Source organism: Phaenicophaeus curvirostris, chromosome 3 (assembly GCF_032191515.1).
Source record: "Phaenicophaeus curvirostris isolate KB17595 chromosome 3, BPBGC_Pcur_1.0, whole genome shotgun sequence".
Classification (NCBI taxonomy): domain Eukaryota; kingdom Metazoa; phylum Chordata; class Aves; order Cuculiformes; family Cuculidae; genus Phaenicophaeus; species Phaenicophaeus curvirostris.
Genome location: NC_091394.1, coordinates 40,768,482 through 40,787,734, shown reverse-complemented (window position 1 = coordinate 40,787,734; position 19,253 = coordinate 40,768,482). Strand labels below are relative to the sequence as shown.

The 19,253-nt window shown below is 43.2% G+C and overlaps 1 protein-coding gene across 1 annotated transcript in view; it reads right to left on the bottom strand.

Moving 5' to 3' along the window:
* The window catches only part of MRS2 (magnesium transporter MRS2), a 460,047-nt gene that overhangs the window by 175,295 nt on the left and 265,499 nt on the right, over positions 1-19,253 (bottom strand). The gene's annotated exons all lie outside the window — the stretch shown is intronic.

The window sequence follows — 19,253 nt, the reverse complement described above, 5'->3', positions numbered from 1 at the left end:
ACAGCAACCTTTTTTAAGACAAGCATGTACCAGTATCTTTTTTTCTTTCCTCACAGACTGGGTTTACACTACACAGACAAGAGCAGATGTTTTTAACTCCTCAGTTTTACATTTCTCACAGCTACCTCAGTGTTTTGTTTTCACTACAAACCACACTTCTGTAAATGGGCCAAATGAAATATCACTAATTTTCCCACCAGCAGCACACCGTGACCTAGGGGCACAACAGCCAAGGACACATTAAGCTGCCTTAATGCCCAAGATTTGTCAGCTTCTCTTTGCTTGTCTCAGAAGTCAGCTGTTTGGTCTCTCAGAAGGCAAGTCAAGTCCTGCAATAGCTAGTGCCTATCCTGACACAAGAGCACCCTCAAACGTGGCATTTATTTGGGCAGCAGTGTTTAAGGAACTGAGAGCCACCAACAGCATCACCCAGCTCTCTGTGTTATTGTCAAGCAGCACAACAGACACAATCATTCAAAGATTTCCTTTTTCTTGCAAGTGGCATTTCTATAAAAAGCAATCCTGGACTGCTTTTTGCTTTTAAAAGGCCCAAGATGCATTGCAGTTTCCTTCCTTTTCAAGTTAGTACCTGTACCATTATGTTACTCTTTTCTCTTTTCAGCCTAATGGTCAAGTAAGAGGCATACTGTTGCCACTACTTGCAGTGTTCTATCTTTCTGGTATTTGTGATTCAATAGCCACCCTGATAAGGTCAGGAACAGAATAACTTCTGGCCAGTTCGACATGCATATCTTTAGGGAGAAAGGAAAGGAGAGCAGAAAATAAATGAGACCAAATACATGTCAGAGGATGAAAGAAGAAAATGAAAGGAGCTTGAAAATATAACTTGACAGTCTTAAATGCTCAGCAATAATGCTAGCAACACTTTCCACATCAGACAGAATAGCATGACCTGGAAGCCAGCAAGTTGTGCACAGCATTTTTTAAAATTTCAGTAGTTATCCACGATGAAGAAACAGAGCATTTCTAACATGACAAAGGAATAAATGCTTGGCGGATGTCTATCATGTGTGTACACTTGTGGTATCAGAGATTGGTTGGGCAAAGCTTATTTACGGGAGCAAAGAAAAACTAATGAAATCAAACTAAAATTGTGGCAAGGAAGCGCTATTTGTCTCCCCTCTCTGACCTTCCAATTCCATTTAAGAACTAAACAATGCAGTTCCTCTAAACCACTAACCTTTCCCAAAAGAAACCACAGTGTCTAACGCAAAGTATTTTCAGGCAGAGGAAGGCCACGGTGACTGGTAGAGGGACACAAAACATGAAAAATACACAAAACAACAAGTTTTTAAACTATTTAAGAGCCTTTTTTTTTTTTTTAATACTGAAACAGCTTTCTGCAGAGAAGCAAGAGATTTTTGCTCAAGCATTCATGAACAAGTTAGCTTGGGGCTAAGCTAGAAAAGATTAATTTTCAAGCAGGGCAAAAGCCATTCTTTTTCTATGGGCTCAATTTATAAATCATCATTCCTTTTCTGTGTTAAATTACAGAAAAGCTCTTATTATTGGAAGTGGAACAGCAGCCTTCTCACAACATCCTGAAAAATACTCTTTACTGCTTTGAACTCAACTACTACCCTCAGTCTGTCAAGTTTTAAGTGATCAAGCGTTGCATCACTTTCACATCTGCTGTTCTGTACTGCCTTCAATGTTCTGGCTGCAAATATTCCCAAACACTTGCAAGAAGTCTGACGACCGTCATGCTAAAGATATGAGTTGAGAGAAAGAGTGAATACAAGACATGATTAATTTAGGGAATTAATTTAGGGCACAAATTAGAAGATGATGGATCCTTTCTTATTCCTGTGGCTGAAAGCCCTTCTGTCTTAGGCTTTGAATGTAGTTTAAATTAAGGCATTGAAAGTGGAAAAACATGACATAGCAACTGCTGATTTTGTGACCTCTATGCAACTTCTTTATAAGGCAAATAGAGGGTGGTATTGTGAAGCAAGGCTAGATGCATAGACTTTTTTAAGCAGAAACTTAAATTCAGCTAAAGTTGTTTCTTAATGAAGGCAGAAGCCAATGGACAGCAGGACTGATGTGAAGATATAACAGAGTGAGACAGTATCTCTAGAATATTCTGGTGGTGCTGCTTCTTCCTTGACCACCTAAAAACCAAGTAATGTCCAATGAAGTTGCTTGACTTTTTTTCCTTACTTCCTCTCTTCTCTTCCACGTGCCTTCTTCTATCCTTTTACTAATCTGTTATTTTGAATTTAACATCCAAACAATACTTGGGTGTTACCTTATAATCACTATAATGCATCACTTTTAGAGCACTGCCACATGTTATTCCATTTTCTTTAGAACGGCATTTTCTTTGAGGCTGAACCTCAAAAATGCTTGGACTGAGCATTAGACTGGGACTGCAGTTATCCCACACAGACTTTTCAATAGCATCAGATTCAATTGGCCATGCCACAGCTCCTCTACTACAGTGGGCATTAAGGAGGTCCTATACTTTTACTTCAGAGGGAGGAGTATGGATTGAAAACCTCTGAAGCATGATTCAACTGACTTCTTACTTTTGTTTCCATTTGGAAAGGGGGATTATACTTTATATGTATGTATGCACAGATATAATTGAATCAGTGAAGACCTACCCCCAGGTATGGCTAACTGATTTTTCCTCATGAACTTTTTCCTCATGAACAGCTCAAAGAATGCGGTCTTGTGCAATTAAGGAACAAATGGCCCAGAGATAAGATCTGGCCATATGGAGATTGCATGTACCTTAGAGGAAGGGGGGTGCGTCTTCAAAGATGCGAAACGAACTCGGGGAGGGATAAAAGGGGTTGCTCAGCTTACCTAACTTTGCGAGCCTTGGTGGAGCTGTGACTCCCCAGCTGCCCAGCACTGTTTTTGCTTTCCTATCTAAATAAATATTAAATTGATCCACGTTTAGACCTTGTGTTGTTAACTCAATTATAACAATTTGGTGCTGTGACTTGGATCCAGACAGTTGACTCGGACCTCGACTCTGGTAGGGCGCCCCATCTTCGGATGGTCCCAGAGGAGAGTTCCGATCTAACTTACTTGGATTTTCCGAACTGAGATAGGAAAGCAAAAATAAAGAAGAAATACTGCAGTTCCCCATAATTTTCGTGCATGAAGAGTGAAGTGGATACTGCCTGGTTGCACCGGGTGAAGACTCGAAAAAGAGTAAAGTGGATACCACCTGGTTGCACCGGGTGAAGACTCGAAAAAGAGTAAATTGGATACCACCTGGCTGCACTGGGTGAAGACCCAGGATAGGGTAAGTATTTGGATACCGCTTGGCTGGGGATTTTTGGGTACCTGGAATGCAAGTGAGTGAGACGTCAAACGGACTTAAGGAGTCCACCGGACGAAGTGAGTGTGGACCTCCAAATAATGCGGTTCCTATTGTCTGCGAGGACGTGGGCCACAAACGGAGGGAAGTGAGAGGATTGTGTGTGAGAAGGCACTTTCGGAAGATGGGCCAGAAGAAGAGTAAAGTTTCTGGTTCCATGCAGGAGGAAGTGGTCGGGGTTGGCTCCCTGATATACCCCCAGATAGCCCCTTAGGATTAGTGATTAGACATTGGGATAGTTTCCCCTCTCGGAGAGGGAAGTCCAGGGAGAAAATGATTCACTATTGCATGGAAGTATGGGGAGGAAAGCAGATAAGGACAGGCTTATATTGGCCAATTTATGGATCCTCCAAGGATTGGATATGTCAGCAATTAAATATATATGTTAACAACAAGCAATCCTTTAATAAAGAGGAGAGTGAATATGCCTTTTTATGGATCCTGAGTACAACTCAAACAGTAAATTAGTTCCCATTAAAAGAAAAAAAGGAAAAAGACGAAAAGGGAGGTCGATGAGTTACTGGTGTCTCCTCCACCTTACGTTCCACTTCCTCCGCAGAGTCAGGACCCTGAACCAGAATCTCGCCCTGCAGCTCCCCAGAAAACGTGAAAAAAACTCCTCCTCCTGAAAAAAGAATAACTAGAAGTCAAACTAGAGAAAGAAAGGAGGAAAATTTATTATATCCACTAAGGGAAACGGCTATGGGGGGACCCCAACCTGGGGTAGGATTTATATCTGTACCTCTCAACTCAGGGGACGTGAGAGAATTTAAAAAGGAAATGGGGCGCTTATTAGAAGACCCACCAGGGGTCGCTGAACGTCTTGATCAATTTCTCGGTCCCAGCATTTACACCTGGGACGAGATGGAGTCCATCTTAAAGATTTTGTTTACTAATGAAGAGCGGGGAATGATCAGAACCGCAGGTATGAGGCACTGGGACCAGAGACACCAACATGGTCCTGCTGGAGATATAAAATGGCCCCTACAAAGACCCAATTGGGATAACCAGGATCCCGCACATAGAAATAACATGGTCGATCTCCGGGATATGATAATTCAAGGAATCAGGGATTCTGTACCCAAGGGACAAAATATTAGCAAAGCCTTTAGTGAACAACAGAAAAAAGATTAAACTCCTACCGAATGGTTGGAGAGATTAAGAAAAAGCTTACACCTATATTCAGGCTTAGACCCCGATAGCCAAGTGGGTCAAGCTCTTTTGAAAACCCAGTTTGTAGCAAAATCCTGGGTGGACGTAAAGAGAAAATTAGAAAAGACAGAAGATTGTCAAGAAAAAAAGGATTGAATGAATTATTACAGGAAGCGCAAAAGCTGTATGTGAGGAGAGAAGGGGAAAATCAAAAAAGACAAGCCCGAATTTTGGTAGCAGCTGTAAGAGAGGGGCAAACCCAAGAAAGAAAATTTAACCCGGACAGAGGATTAAATCAGGAAAGAAGGAGAGATATCCTCCGGGAAGGCCCAGTAAATCCCAGGAGAAATTTTGGCCCCTCGGCAATAGAATGTTTCTATTGCCACAACAAAGGACACCTGCAGAAAAATTGTCGTAAGAGGCTGCAGGATGAGGAAATCTTTAAAGAAGATTAGAGGGGTCAGGGGCTCTATTTGCTGGGAACTCCTAAACTTTCAGAGCCCTTGATAAAATTGGAAATTGGGTCCTCAGCATGAGGTGTTCGAGTTCCTTGTGGACTCGGGTGCCGAAAAATCAACTGTTCAGAGGTTGCCCTCTGGATGTGTCGAATCTAAAGACAAACTCCAAGTAATTGGTGCAAAGGGGGAACCTTACAAGGTATCCCTGATAAGGAATGTAACTATAGAAACTCCCAATAAATATGGGGTGGGAACATTCCTCTTGGTCCCGGAAGCCGACTACAACCTTTTGGGATGAGATTTAATGGTAGAATTGGGAATCAGTTTAGAAGCAAACCAAGAAAAATTGAAAGTAAAAATTATGGGTTTTTTTTTTGACCGTGGAAGATGAAGCCAAAATTAATCCGGACACTTGGTATAGTCCAAGATCGGTGGGAAGATTAAATATCAAACCGATCACGATCTCTATTAACGATCCAGACCGAACAATTCGGATAAGACAATACCCCTATCTAGAAAAAGGAGAGAAGGGTTGCAGCCAATAATTGAGAGACTTTTGGCTCAAGGACTTTTAGAACCCTGTATGTCTCCTCATAATACTCCTATATTACCGGTGAAGAAATCGGATGGGTCCTATCACTTAGTACAAGATTTGAGAGCTGTAAACGAGCGAACGACTACCCGGTGTCCTGTAGTGGCCAACCCCCACACTATACTAAACCAATTAAGTCCAGATTATAAATGGTATAGTGTTATAGATTTAAAGGATGCATTTTGGGCTTGTCCTTTAGAAGAAAAATGTAGAGATTATTTTGCATTTGAATGGGAGGACCCTAAAACACATAGAAAACAACAATTACAATGGACTGTATTGCCCCAGGGATTTACAGAATCGCCAAACTTGTTTGGACAGGCTTTGGAACAACTCTTAGAATCTTATGAATTAACCGAAGGCCTGATCTTGATACAGTATGTGGATGATTTGCTGGTTGCCGGGAGGACCCAAGAAGAGGTTAGAGGCAAAAGCATCAAATTGTTGAACTTTTTAGGCCTTAAGGGAGTGAAAGTCTCCAAATCTAAATTACAATTAACTGAAGAAGAGGTAAAATATTTGGGACAGTGGCTTACAAAGGGATACAAGAAATTGGACCCCGAAAGAGTAAAAGGAATACTATCTCTTAACTGCACCCAGTAACAAGAGACAGATAAGACAATTATTAGGATTTTTGGGGTATTGTCGACAGTGGATAGAGAACTATAGTAGCAAGGTAAAATTTTTGTATGAAAATCTGACCAAAGATGGGTTGGTAAAATGGACTCCCGAAGATGAGAGTTGTTGGGAAGTGATACAAAGAGATTTAATAGAGGCACCTGTCCTTAGTTTACCCGATATTCATAAACCCTTTCAACTTTTTATCAATGTAGACAATGGGACAGCGTATGGGGTTTTAACCCAAGAGTGGACAGGGCAGAGAAAACCCATAGGGTACAATTCAAAAATATTAGACCCTGTCAGCCGAGGGTGGCCCACCTGTTTACAAGCAATAGTGGCCACAGCATTATTAGTAGAAGTAGTCGGGAAAGTCACCCTGGGGCAGGGGGTGAATTAAAGGTATATACACCCCATAACATTCGCGGAGTACTGCAACAACGAGCCGATAAATGGCTTACCGACAGCCGATTGTTAAAATATGAAAGGATTTTGATTAATTCTCCTAAGCTAAAGATAGAGACCACCTCTATCCAGAACCCAGCTCAATTTCTCTATGGGGAACCCAGAGAAAACTTAACCCATGATTGCCTCCAGGCAATAAATTTACAGACTAAAATAAGGGAAGATTTGGAAGAAGAAGAACTAGACGAAGGAGAAAAATTATCTGTAGACGGCTCCTCAAAAGTAATTGAGGGACAAAGGAAATCAGGGTATGCTATGGGCATACCCTTCAGATAAAAGAATCGGGACCACTAAATAGAACCTGGTCACAGAATCACAGAATCACAGAATAACCAGGTTGGAAGAGACCCACCAGATCATCGAGTCCAACCGTTCCTATCAAACACTAAACCATATCCCTCAGCACCTCGTCCACCCGTGCCTTAAACACCTCCAGGGAAGGTGACTCAACCACCTCCCTGGGCAGCATGTTCCAGTGCCCAATGACCCTTTCTGTAAAGAATTTTTTCCTAACGTCTAGCCTAAACCTCCCCTGGCGGAGCTTGAGGCCATTCCCTCTTGTCCTGTCCCCTGTCACTTGGAAGAAGAGGCCAGCACCCTCCTCTCCACAACCTCCTTTCAGGTAGTTGGAGAGAGCAATGAGGTCTCCCCTCAGCCTCCTCTTCTCCAGGCTAAACAACCCCAGCTCTCTCAGTCGCTCCTCGTTAGACTTGTTCTCCAGCCCCCTCACCAGCTTTGTTGCTCTTCTCTGGACTCGTTCCAGAGCCTCAACATCCTTCTTGTGGTGAGGGGCTCAGAACTGAACACAGTATTCGAGGAGCGGTCTCACCAGTGCTGAGTACAGAGGGAGGATAACCTCCCTGGACCTGCTGGTCACACCGTTTCTGATACAAGCCAAGATGCCATTGGCCTTCTTGGCCACCTGGGCACACTGCTGGCTCATATTCAGTCGGTTGTCAACCAACACCCCCAGGTCCCTCTCCTCCAGGCAGCTTTCTAGACAGACTTCTCCTAGTCTGTAGCACTGCATAGGGTTGTTGTGCCCCAAGTGCAAGACCCGGCATTTGGCCTTGTTAAACCTCATGCCGTTGGACTCTGCCCAGCGGTCCAGCCTGTACAGATCCCTTTGCAGAGCTTCTCTATCCTCCAGCAGATCGACACTTCCACCCAGCTTAGTGTCATCCACAAACTTGCTAAGGGTGCACTCGATGCCTTCATCCAGGTCATTGATGAAGACATTGAACAGGGCTGGACCCAGCACTGAGCCCTGGGGAACCCCACTTGTCACTGGCCTCCAGCTGGATTTCACACCATTTACCACCACTCTCTGGGCCCAGCCATCCAACCAGTTTTCCACCCAGGAGAGTGTGCGCCTGTCCAGGCCAGAGGCTGACAGTTTCTCAAGCAGAATGCTGTGAGAAACTGTGTCAAAGGCTTTGCTGAAGTCCAGGAAGACCACATCCACAGCCTTTCCCTCATCCAGCAGCCGAGTGACTTTGTCACAGAAGGCGATCAGGTTAGTCTGGCAAGACCTGCCTTTTGTGAACCCATGTTGACTGGGCCTGATTACCCGGTTCTCCTGCATGTGCTTTATGACAGCACTCAAGATCACCTGCTCCATGACTTTCCCTGGCACTGAGGTCAGACTGACAGGCCTGTAGTTTCCTGGGTCCTCCCTGCGACCCTTCTTGTATATGGGCACAACATCAGCCAGCCTCCAGTCCAGTGGGACTTCCCCAGTCTTCCAGGACTGTTGGAAGATGATGGAAAGGGGTTTGGCCAGCACATCTGCCAGCTCCTTCAGTACCCTAGGGTGAATCCCGTCCGGCCCCATAGACTTGTAGCTGTCTAGTTGGGCTAGCAAGTCTCTGACCACCTCCTCTTGGATGCCGGGAGCCTCATTATGCTCCTCTAGCTCCTGGGTTTGTACACAGACTGAACGACCCTCCTTACAACTAAAGACTGAGGCAAAGAAGGCATTAAGTACCTCAGCCTTTTCCTCATCCCCTGTCACTGTTGTTCCTTCTGCGTCTAATAGGGACTGTATGGTCTCCCTAGTCCTCCTTTTATTATTTATATATTTGTAGAAAGATTTTTTGTTATCTTTCACTGACTTGGCTAATCCAATTTCTAGCTGAGCCTTAGCCCTTCTGATTTTTTCTCTACACAATCTCACTTCCCTCCTGTAATCCACCCAAGAGGCCTGTCCCTTCTTCCAGAGGCCATAAACATTTCTCTTCTTCTTGATATCCCTCAAGGTCTCTCTATTCAACCAAGCTGGCTTTCTCCCCTGCCAGCTTTTTTTCCGGACCACGGGGATAGCATTCTCCTGAGCTGCTAGGACCACCCTTTTGAAGAGCTCCCAGCCCTCCTGGGCTCCCTTGCCCTTGAGTACTGTCTCCCATGAGAGCTTCCAGCTCTTCCTTCTTATTCCCCATGCTGCCTGCATTGGTGTAAATGCACTTCAGCTGTGCTGCCGAGCCTTCCGCCCTCCTAGAGGGAACAGGGTTCGTTCCCAACTGCCTGGTAACTGGAGTAGCTAACACCATAGTGCCTGCATCTCCCTTAGCACCCCGAGGTGTGTTCTCCCCCACTTTTTGTGTGGTGAGGTACTGGTGGTCCTCACCCGCGCACCCTCTCGCAATCACCAATTCCCTATGTCCAGGCTCATTCATGTCTAGCCTGGGCTCAACCCCCTCCCCCTTCACATCTAGTTTAAAGCTCGATTTATGAGCTTAGCTAGGTTTCTAGCAAGGGCTTTAGCCCCCCTAGGAGACCCATGTGTCCCGCCCTTAGCGACAAAGCCTGGTCCGCACAGGCATGTTTATTATATGCCTTGCTGAGAGCCTTAAGGCTAATAGGGGACAAGATCGGAACTATATACACAGATCCAAAATATGCTTTTGAGGTGGTACATACTTTTGGGAAAATCTGGGAAGAGAGGGGTTTGATTAACACCCAGGGAAAAGGACTAGTTCATGAAAAACTGATTTTAGAAATTTTAAAAGCATTAAGGAACCCTCTCAAGATAGCAATAGTCCATGTAAAAGGACACCAAAGGGGATTAAGCCCTGCAATTAGGGGAAACAATTTAGCAGATGCAGAAGCAAAACGGGCCGCATTATTGGTGGCACAAACACAAACCATAAGAGAAGAACCCCAGGTATTAAGAGTAGAAATGACGTTTACTCTCCAAGAACTGGAGAAACTGAAACAAATTGGGGCCAAAAGGGATGGGGATAAGTGGCTGTCACCAGATGATCAAGAGATTCTTCCAAAAGGCCTAGCAAGAGGAATATTAAATAAACTACCCCTTAAAACTCATTGGGGGGTCCAAGCCTTAGTGGATCAATTTGAGACACACTATACTTGTATCGGGATATATGGCCTGGCTAAAAAGATTTTGGAAGGATGTTTGACTTGTCACAAAGTAAATAAGTGGCAACTAAGAGAAAAACCCCAAGGGGGGTGTGAATTAGCTAAAAGGCCATTTGAAAAGGTGCAAGTAGATTTTACTGAATTACCAAAGGTTGGGAGATACCAGTATCTATTGGTCTTGGTGGATCATCTTACTTATTTTGTGGAAGCCTTTCCCGTAATTAGGGCTATGGCAAAAACAGTAATTAAAATGCTCCTCGAAGGAATTATTCCTAGGTACAGAGCCATTGCTGTGATTGACTCAGACCGAGGCCCACATTTTATCTCTAAAATAATAAAAGGAACAACTGAATTATTTGGTACAAAATGGGAATACCATGCACCCTGGCATCCACAAAGTTCGGGAAAAGTGGAAAGGATGAATGGAGAAATTAAAAAGCATTTAACTACATTGATGGTGGAGACAAAAATGAGTTGGGTAAAGTGCTTACCACTAGCCTTATTCCATATTAGAACTCAACCAAGAACTGATACTGGTATATCCCCTTTTGAAATGTTATATGGGATGCCCTATGACTTTGGAATACTAACAGAACATCCAAAAGTCGAAGATAAAATTTTAACAGAATATATTTTGGAACTTTCAAAAAGAAGACGTGAGCTTAGAAGAAAGGGTCTGGTAGTACAGAGACCTCCTTTGGACATTTCTATACACCAAATAAAGCCTGGAGATCAGGTTTTAATTAAATCTTGGAAAGAAACCTCTCTAACGCCTCGTTGGGAAGGGCCTTTCATTGTTTTACTCACTACAGATACTGCCGTACAGACTGCAGAAAAAGGATGGACACATGCCAGTAGAGTCAAGGGACCGCTGCACCCAGAAAAATGGACTGTGACATCCGAACCAGGGGACCTTCGATTAAAGATAAGGAGGAATCAAAATACCGACGAATGAGTCACCCCAGGAGGAAGTAAGACGCAACCTAAATCGGTGGTTCCAAGTATTCCCCAATATCCCTTACAAAAGGTATATTCCGCACCTTGGAGAAGAGAAAGAACACCTAATCAACCAGGAGGGACCGGTTTATAGAAACTCACAAGAACTTCGCAAAATTTTTCTTTTTGTTGTCAACTAGAAGTTGAAATACTTAGAACTCCTAGGACTGAGAATTTGTTTGGAATACCATGCCTGAAACACCCCCTTTCGGGTCATTGGGCTTGGGTGATTTGTAAATGTCTAAGGTGTGATAAGAAGTGGCTCTGTGTCTCGTTTAAAAGACAGCCTTATTGCATGAAATGTTGCAGTAATACCATATATGTTGAAGAAGGAATACAGACAGAGATCTGTAAAATATTTTGTAGGTGGAAACAGTTGACACCTGAACTTTGGGAAGTATATGAGGTGGATTGGCAGAAAGTGTAAAAAGGTGTGCTGTGAGGTTTGCTTGGAAAAGGCTTCATAGCAAAACAAATGAATTCTGAAATAATTCAGTAAGAACCAGGGATCCTTTAAGCAGGTCAAGGGGGAGGATTGTGTTGAGTCCACACTGCACCATAAATACAGGAGGATTAAAGAGACAACCTAAGACTTCCCTGAAGATTACCTACTGCCGTCGAGAAGATAGTATTATCCCGTTGCTCTCTGCAAAAGAGTAGACAAGGAAGACGGAGAGGTATCATATAGTGGGAACATGACTCTATTAATAACACTGGTTGTCATGCCCTGTACGGTGACAGTGGGCTTAATGCAAGACCACTATCCTCACCAACCTTTCGAGTAGATCTAGTTCAACTGGAGGATTCGGAAGTGATAAAAACGAATATCACTGCAGGTGCTCCAGAATTTATTGTTACTAATTATTAATAAACTTGTAACCTTTGTTAAAAGCAGGTTGGAAAAGGTACAGCTAATGGTAATGAAGCAGTCAGAACTCGAGATGAAAATTTTACCCAACAAAGATCATGAGCTGACTGCCGCTTGTGAAGTGCTGTCCAGGTTTGATCAGCAAATTACGGATAAATAAGAGAAAAGGGGGGAATTGTAATGAGTAACAGAAAGTAATTTGCTGATCAAGCCAACTAAACGAGCAGCGATCTTTCTGTTTCAAAGCACAGGAACATCTTGTTTGGTAAGAAAGATGAAGCCACAATGCTATCTTAACTAAATGCTAAAAGTTAAGTATCTACTGAATTTACAACCAAGCCTTCTGAAACCTCCTGAAGCAAGAGTTAAGAGCCACAGATCACCTTGGGCCCCAGCAGACATTGATTAGTCAGCTCAAAGAATGCGGTCTTGTGCAACTAAGGAACAAATGGCCCAGAGATAAGATCTGGCCATATGGAGATTGCATGTACCTTAGAGGAAGGGGGGTGCGTCTTCAAAGATGCGAAACGAACTCGGGGAGGGATAAAAGGGGTTGCTCAGCTTACCTAACTTTGCGAGCCTTGGTAGAGCTGTGACTCCCCAGCCGCCCAGCACTGTTTTTGCTTTCCTATCTAAATAAATATTAAATTGATCCACGTTTGGACCTTGTGTTTTTAACTCAATTATAACAAGCTGAGCAACCCCTTTCATTTCCCCCCCCCCAAGTTCGTTTCAACATCTTTGAAGATGCCTCCTTGATTCCTTCGCGGTACATGCAGTTTCCATATGGTCAGATAATAAATCAGCTAAGTTTACAGAGTTGTCTTAGTTCAGCAGTCTTCAAGTTTGTAGTCCTGTGTTTTGTCAAGCAGCTGCTAAACCTCCTCTTCCTTCTTATCTCTGGGCAACTTGTTCCTTAATTGCACAAGGCTGCATTCTTTGAGCTGGCTAATCTGCGTCTTCTGAGGCCCGAGGTGATTTGTTGCTTTTGGCGCTTGCTTCCGGTGGTTTTAAAAGGCTTAGTTGTAAAATTCAGTAGATACTATCTATATACAAAATGTATATTGTCATGGTAACCTTTAGCTTTTAATTAAGATAACATTGTGGCTTCCTCTTTCTTACCAAACAAGATGTTCCTATGCTTTGAAACGGAAAGACCGCTGCTCGTTTAGTTAGCTTGATCAGCAGATTATTTTCTGTTACTCATTACAATATCAGTAGAAAGGCATGGTGAGAGCAGGAACTAAAGTTTCAATTGATCATTAGTTAGCATTTTGTGAAAAACGCTCCAAATCCATGCATTATTCCAGTATGGAACCAACTCCTCCTGAGACCAAGATTGAAAGCCCTTGAATTGCTACCCAAATCTGAGAGAAATAGTTTTGTTCTTGTGCATGCCTGAACTTGTTGCTATTTTTCTTTCTTTGTGATTCCATTTTTCATTATGTTTTGCTGCTTCTGTTCTGCAATTGTCACTCTGTTCTCTGCTGTCGCTTTATATGCCTCCTTCTTAATCAGCCTAGTCATCTTGTCCTTTAATTCTAGAGAGAGGCTGTTTGGGTGTATTTGAGCATGGGGACACTGTTTGATATGAACTTGCATAAAATTATAAACATCTGCAGGGACTGCATTAACTGTTTTATGTGAGAGCTTCTTCTACGTATCATGCATCACGCTTGATTGCCAGCTTTTGCCTGCTCATATCTTGCCCTTCAGTGCCAATGTTACTGCTGGTGGCATTCGTCCATGCTTTTGTGATGAACTGAAGATTTCACAAACTTTCTGGGGTTTTTTTGAAATTCTGCCACAATCCACCTTGAATGAAAGAATGCTACATTGGTACAATCTGGCATGTTTCTCTGAACATGCCATGTGCATGCTGATGGAGCTAGTGGAGTAATTCAGGCTTCACCCTCCTTTCTCTTTCTTGTACCAGATATGGTGCAAACTTCTTTGACTTGCCTTGGCAGGCCTAGGTTTAGATGGATGCCAGTTCTGAGTCTTCATTCAGCTTCACTAGGGACTCCACCTTCTCCTATTCAAACTCCAGCTGTGTGGTCAGGTATTAGAGTTGGAACTTGGAAGTGATATGCCTGCTAGATCTGCCAATGATGGGGTTTCCACCTGGGACGTGCTTTGCTCTTTTTCTCATTTCCATTTGTGTTTGTGAGGTAGGCTCCTAAGCTCTAGATAACATGTAGTACTCCTCAAATTCCTATAACTCTGTTCCATAGTTCTGTCTCTTAACTGACCTAAAAACTACTAAGAAAAACAAGACAGGGCAAGCTTTTATGCACCAGCTACTATAAAAATTGAAGTTATCTTTTTTTCTTGCTTCAGGGTACAACACTCTTCTCAATCTGCTTCTGTTGTCCAATATGCTTTCAGAGACTTTCAACTCTCATGAAGCTTTTTATTGCCCTGTTACTCTAGTTAAGCTGTTTCCTTGGCTATGTCTAGACTATGCAGAAGGGAGATGCCCGCTCTTGTGAGACTGGTGATATGACATGCACCATGTCTGTCTTGGCCTAGGAAATGAGGAGGGGGGGGTGGGGGGTGGGGAGTAATGGTAAAAATGTAAAATGGTAAAAATGTTATGTTTTCAAGTCTTACTTCAACAAGGAATTGCAATTTGACCCAGAGTTTGGGTAATTTTCTGGGTTTTGCAGGTAGCTATAACCCAAGTTTTGTGTTACACCTACTGTGGTAATTATCCCAGATCGTCTCTGGAAATTAGGGCTTCAGTACCTGTAGAGGTTGCTCTGCAAGCCAGGTGTCATAATAACAATTCCTGCCTTCCAATGCCCCTTATGCTTGCCTTGGTGTGTTCATGACAGTGGTCCAATATAGTCAATTTGCCAGGCCTCACCATACTGAAAACCCAGCCACTGCCCTCTTCCAAGAAGAATTTGCTTGTGTGGCTTGCTTGACTGCAGAACATGTTTAACATAAGCGAGTGACCTGTGTCATGACCTCCATGGTCAGGCCTTGATCACAAACCTGTCTGCATCTTGCATATTGCCCTAGATGTCCTGATGTTTTGTGAGCCCAAATAGCTCACCCTTATGCTCCCAGTGCAGGTCCACCTGATATCAATTTTGATAGCCTTGTCTACCTGTTCACTGTTTCAGTGTTCTTCACTTTGGGCTTTGGGCTTGTGAACATCTACATGGCATGCCTTTAGAACCATGTTTTCTACTTTGGCAGTGATGACCTGCCACAATGCAACAGCCCAAATGCACTTACCCCTGTGCTGCCAATCAGTGATCTTCCACTGCTGTGGCCACCCCTATAGGGCATTAACCACCAACCAGGAGTCAGTATAGAGATAGAGTATTGGCCACTTTTCTCACTCTAGGGCTAGTTGGGTAGCTTTTGGTTCTGCAATATGACTTGACTCGCCTTCTCCTTCAGTGGCTTTAATGACTTGTTGCATGGGACTCCACACAGCAGCTTTTCCACTTCTGATGGTTTCCTACCACATGACAGGATCCATTAGTAGACAAAGCTTAATGCATTTCATCTTCATTATATGGTAGTACCTCCTGGGCATGAGACAACTTCTCAGGCAGTGCTCCAAAATCTTTGTCTTCTGGCCAGTCCATGCTCTCTTCCAGGATTCCTGGGCAGTCGTGTTTCCCCAGCTAGCTTGTTGTGTGATCAATGCTATCCACTTACTCCATGTAGCGCTGGTTGTGTGATGTGTGGAGGGGATGTTTCCTTTGAACATCCAGTGTAGCACAGGCAATGGCGGCGCTGAGTGGAGACATGCTTCTGTAACAACAACTTCAGAAGTGACTTGACCCCCCCTCATATGCTGCTAGTTGTAGGAATCAGTGATACCAAGGTAGACCTGTTCAATACTCCTTTGACTTGGGGTCTTTGAACTGACCTTGGGTTGTAAGAGCAGGAAACTGAACAAAGAGGTGAACATCAGAGATGCAAATCAGGGTGGAGACAGCAATTGAATGTTGATGCTGGTGATTGCTAGCCGGTGGACAATAGGCCTGGGCCAATCAGGTTGCTATGGGAAGCGCATGGACAGATGAGCAAAGGTATATAAACCTGTAAGTTCCAACAATAAAGGTCTCTGCCTTTACATCTATCTGGAGTCCGTCTCGTTGATCATTCCCACAGCTAGTATCACTTTTTCAGTCAGGGTATAACGGGCTTTTGATTCCTGATATCCCCAGCTCCAAAACTCTAATGGTTGCCCTTGGATTTCTCCTGATATTTTCTGCCAGAGGCTCTAGGTGAGACTGCGCTCCCCAGCTGCACTGTAGAGTACATTTTGCATGGATAGTGCTGTCTGGGCAGGCTCAAGAGGCAGGCTCAAGAGCTACCACATGAACTGTTCCCTGTCTGACATGCTCAAAAATACTTGTTGTTGCTGAAGGCCCCACTCAAATTAATTCTTCTTTGGGGTTACTTAATAGAGAGTTGTTGTCTTGTTGACCACATCCATAGGCACGTGATGACATCCATCTTGCCATTTTATTCCTAAGAACCGAATCTCCTTTATAGGTCCCTTGACATTGCTTTTTTTCATGGTAAAAACAGCTTTCAGGGGAATCTGAATTACTCCTTTTTTTCCTTCTCAAACACTTTTTCTTTGTTGCCCCACATGACGATGTCATTGATGTAGATCTTCAGGGACATCTCCCTTTTCCATGGAAAACTGATTTTCTTCTTGTTGAAATGGTGATTTGTAAATGGTGGAATAGGCTGTAATTACATCAACTGTAATGTGTTAGAAACAAGATTAACAACTAAAGATAATTACAAGGACCCTTCTTGTCTGCAGAGTCATTGAGATTGACCACTCAGATATGGCCACACCTTAACGACTCTGAGCTGATCTGATTTCATTCCCCCTGGATATGCAATGAGGTTCCAGGAACAAGTATAATTGTCACTTAGAATTTGAAAACAATTCTGTGTATAAATTTCCTGTGAAATCTCTGCTTGGCAGAAGCACTCTGAGGACAAATCCCGAGTCTTCTCCAGGGCTGAATAAAGTGTACCTGCCTTAATGGTTAAATTAAACTGTTAAGTGTATAATTCTTTGTTTCATTGTGCAACATAAATGGCACTTTTAGGGAATTCTCAACTATAAACCTAGTTCAAAACTCATCGGGAAAAGATGCATGTTATAGCCTAAAGGTATATTCAGTGTGTGTGCACACAGGCAAAAATTATACTAATTTTCTTTATTCTCTTTGCTTATGCATAATCACGTTGATAAATTAATCATGTAGGAAATCCTCAAAAGCAGACTTGACAGTCAAGAGAAAAAGATCTTTAACAGATATTTTGCATTTCCTGTTTTCCTTAAGAACATTTTGATATGAAAAGTGATATGTAAGTGTGGGAATTAGTTGATAAGTTTTGCTGCAGCTGGTGTGCATGTTTAATTATCTTGCCATATAAATCTGTCATGTATCAAGAAATAATATGTAGATGATATCCAGACAGGATGCTTAACTATCTAACAAGATATAGTTGGCAATGATAACCTGACAGGAGTCTCCGGACATGGTTGAATATGTCAAAAAATATATAATGAGCAGTCTTGACGAGATTTATATTCTTTGTTTAAAACTAGTATATATACTCGCTGTTTTTGTAGGACTTCATGCCTTTTTTAGAAGGGCATCCAATTCAGCACTGAATTGTATAATAAAAATATTTTATCTTTGCTTCGAAGACTTTGTCCTTTTTAATATTTACCAGTGAAGGAGTATTTCTCACAGTAAGTATCTCAAAACTAATGAGTCAGGATTTGATGGCTTTGCTGCTGTTTTTATTTTTCCTGCAGTTTTTTCCAAAGAAATGACTATGTTCCGTAATGTTATGGTGTATTCAGTCTTGATTCTTCTGCTGTTCTTATTTTCTTGGTTTGGCTTTTATGTGTCTGCCTTCAGAAAATACAGCGCAATGTATTAGTTTTTGTTCCTTTCACCCTGTGAGGATCATTAAGCATAGAAAAGGAAAGAATGTAAAAGCCATTATGGCAGGCTGGGGGCCGGGCTGGAAGCTGTTCGCACATATGCACCCCCTGAGATGATGCACGGATGGGAGGGTACTGCATACACGCCCCAGGGATAAGAATACACAGACAATAAGAGATTGGTGGAATCTATCAGAATGTAACACGAATACAAAGAATGTACCCCTAGACCAGCCAATAAGATTGCAACTAACAATTTTGTATGTGCCTACTTTTACTATAAATGTAACTCCACAGGTACAGCCGGGGTCTCTCCCCTTGAAGAGCATCCCTGGCGGCCAGCCTGTTTTTTAAGCTCTTGCGCAAGAGAATAAATTTTGTACTTTATTTTTGTACCAGCTTGCCGTGCCGTCTCATTCTTAGATTCTGGACCCTAACATGTGGAGGCTCGTCCGGGATCTAACGGCGAAAACGGGACTCTGTGAATAAACCTCCGGAGGTGGTAAGTTCTGTTATCTGTTGTCTGTTGGAGCTCCATCTGTAGGCTCAAACGGAAGAAACTGGACGCAGTATTCCTTCCCAGAGCCAGAGTTGGTGAGGGGACGCCCCACCACTCCTGGAGGGGGAAGACAGGGGGTTTACCCCCCCCCCCCCGCCCCCCTCACGTTCTGAGTCTGTTTTTGCCTGCTGTGTGTGGGTTTTTGCCGGCTCTGTTCGGGTCTGTTTGGGTTTTTGCCGGCTCTGTTCAGGTTTTTGCCGGCTCTATTCAGCTCTGTTTGGGTTTTTGCCGGGTTACCCCCGGTCCCCTCCTGTTCTGAGGTCTTTGTCGGTTTTGGATTTATATTTCTGTCTTCAGTTGTTAACGCGTCAGGATCATCGGATTATCGGATATAGTTTGGTTATCGGTTGCTTGATTTTTCCCTGTGCTGCCTCATAGTTTTTTGTTTTTTTTTTTTTAAATGGGTCAAAGTAAAAGCAAAAAGGCGGCAACGCCATTAGAATTGGTCGCGCAGCATTTCAAAGATTATCAGGCACGAGCTGCGTCATCAGGGGATACGGTTTATGTAGGAAAATTGAAAATATTTTGCCAACTCGAGTGGCCGACGTTCCAGACAGGCTGGCCACCTGAAGGAACGTTCGCCCTCTCCCAAATTTATCTGACCCTAGAGATTAATTTATCTGACCCTAGATTAATTTATCTGACCCTAGAGATTAATTTATCTGACCCTAGAGATTAATGCAGAATCAAAGTCCGTTCTGCCCCCCACCACCCAAACGGGAAAAAATCCAAGCCTGCTTCTCCTCCTTGATTGCGAAATTTTCCCCTTTTCGGTCTGTAGGAGTCAAGAGTTAAAAAGCTTTCAGCGAGTGTTTGCCCGAGATCGGGGACTGGGATAGAGAGTGGGGTGGGGGGGGGT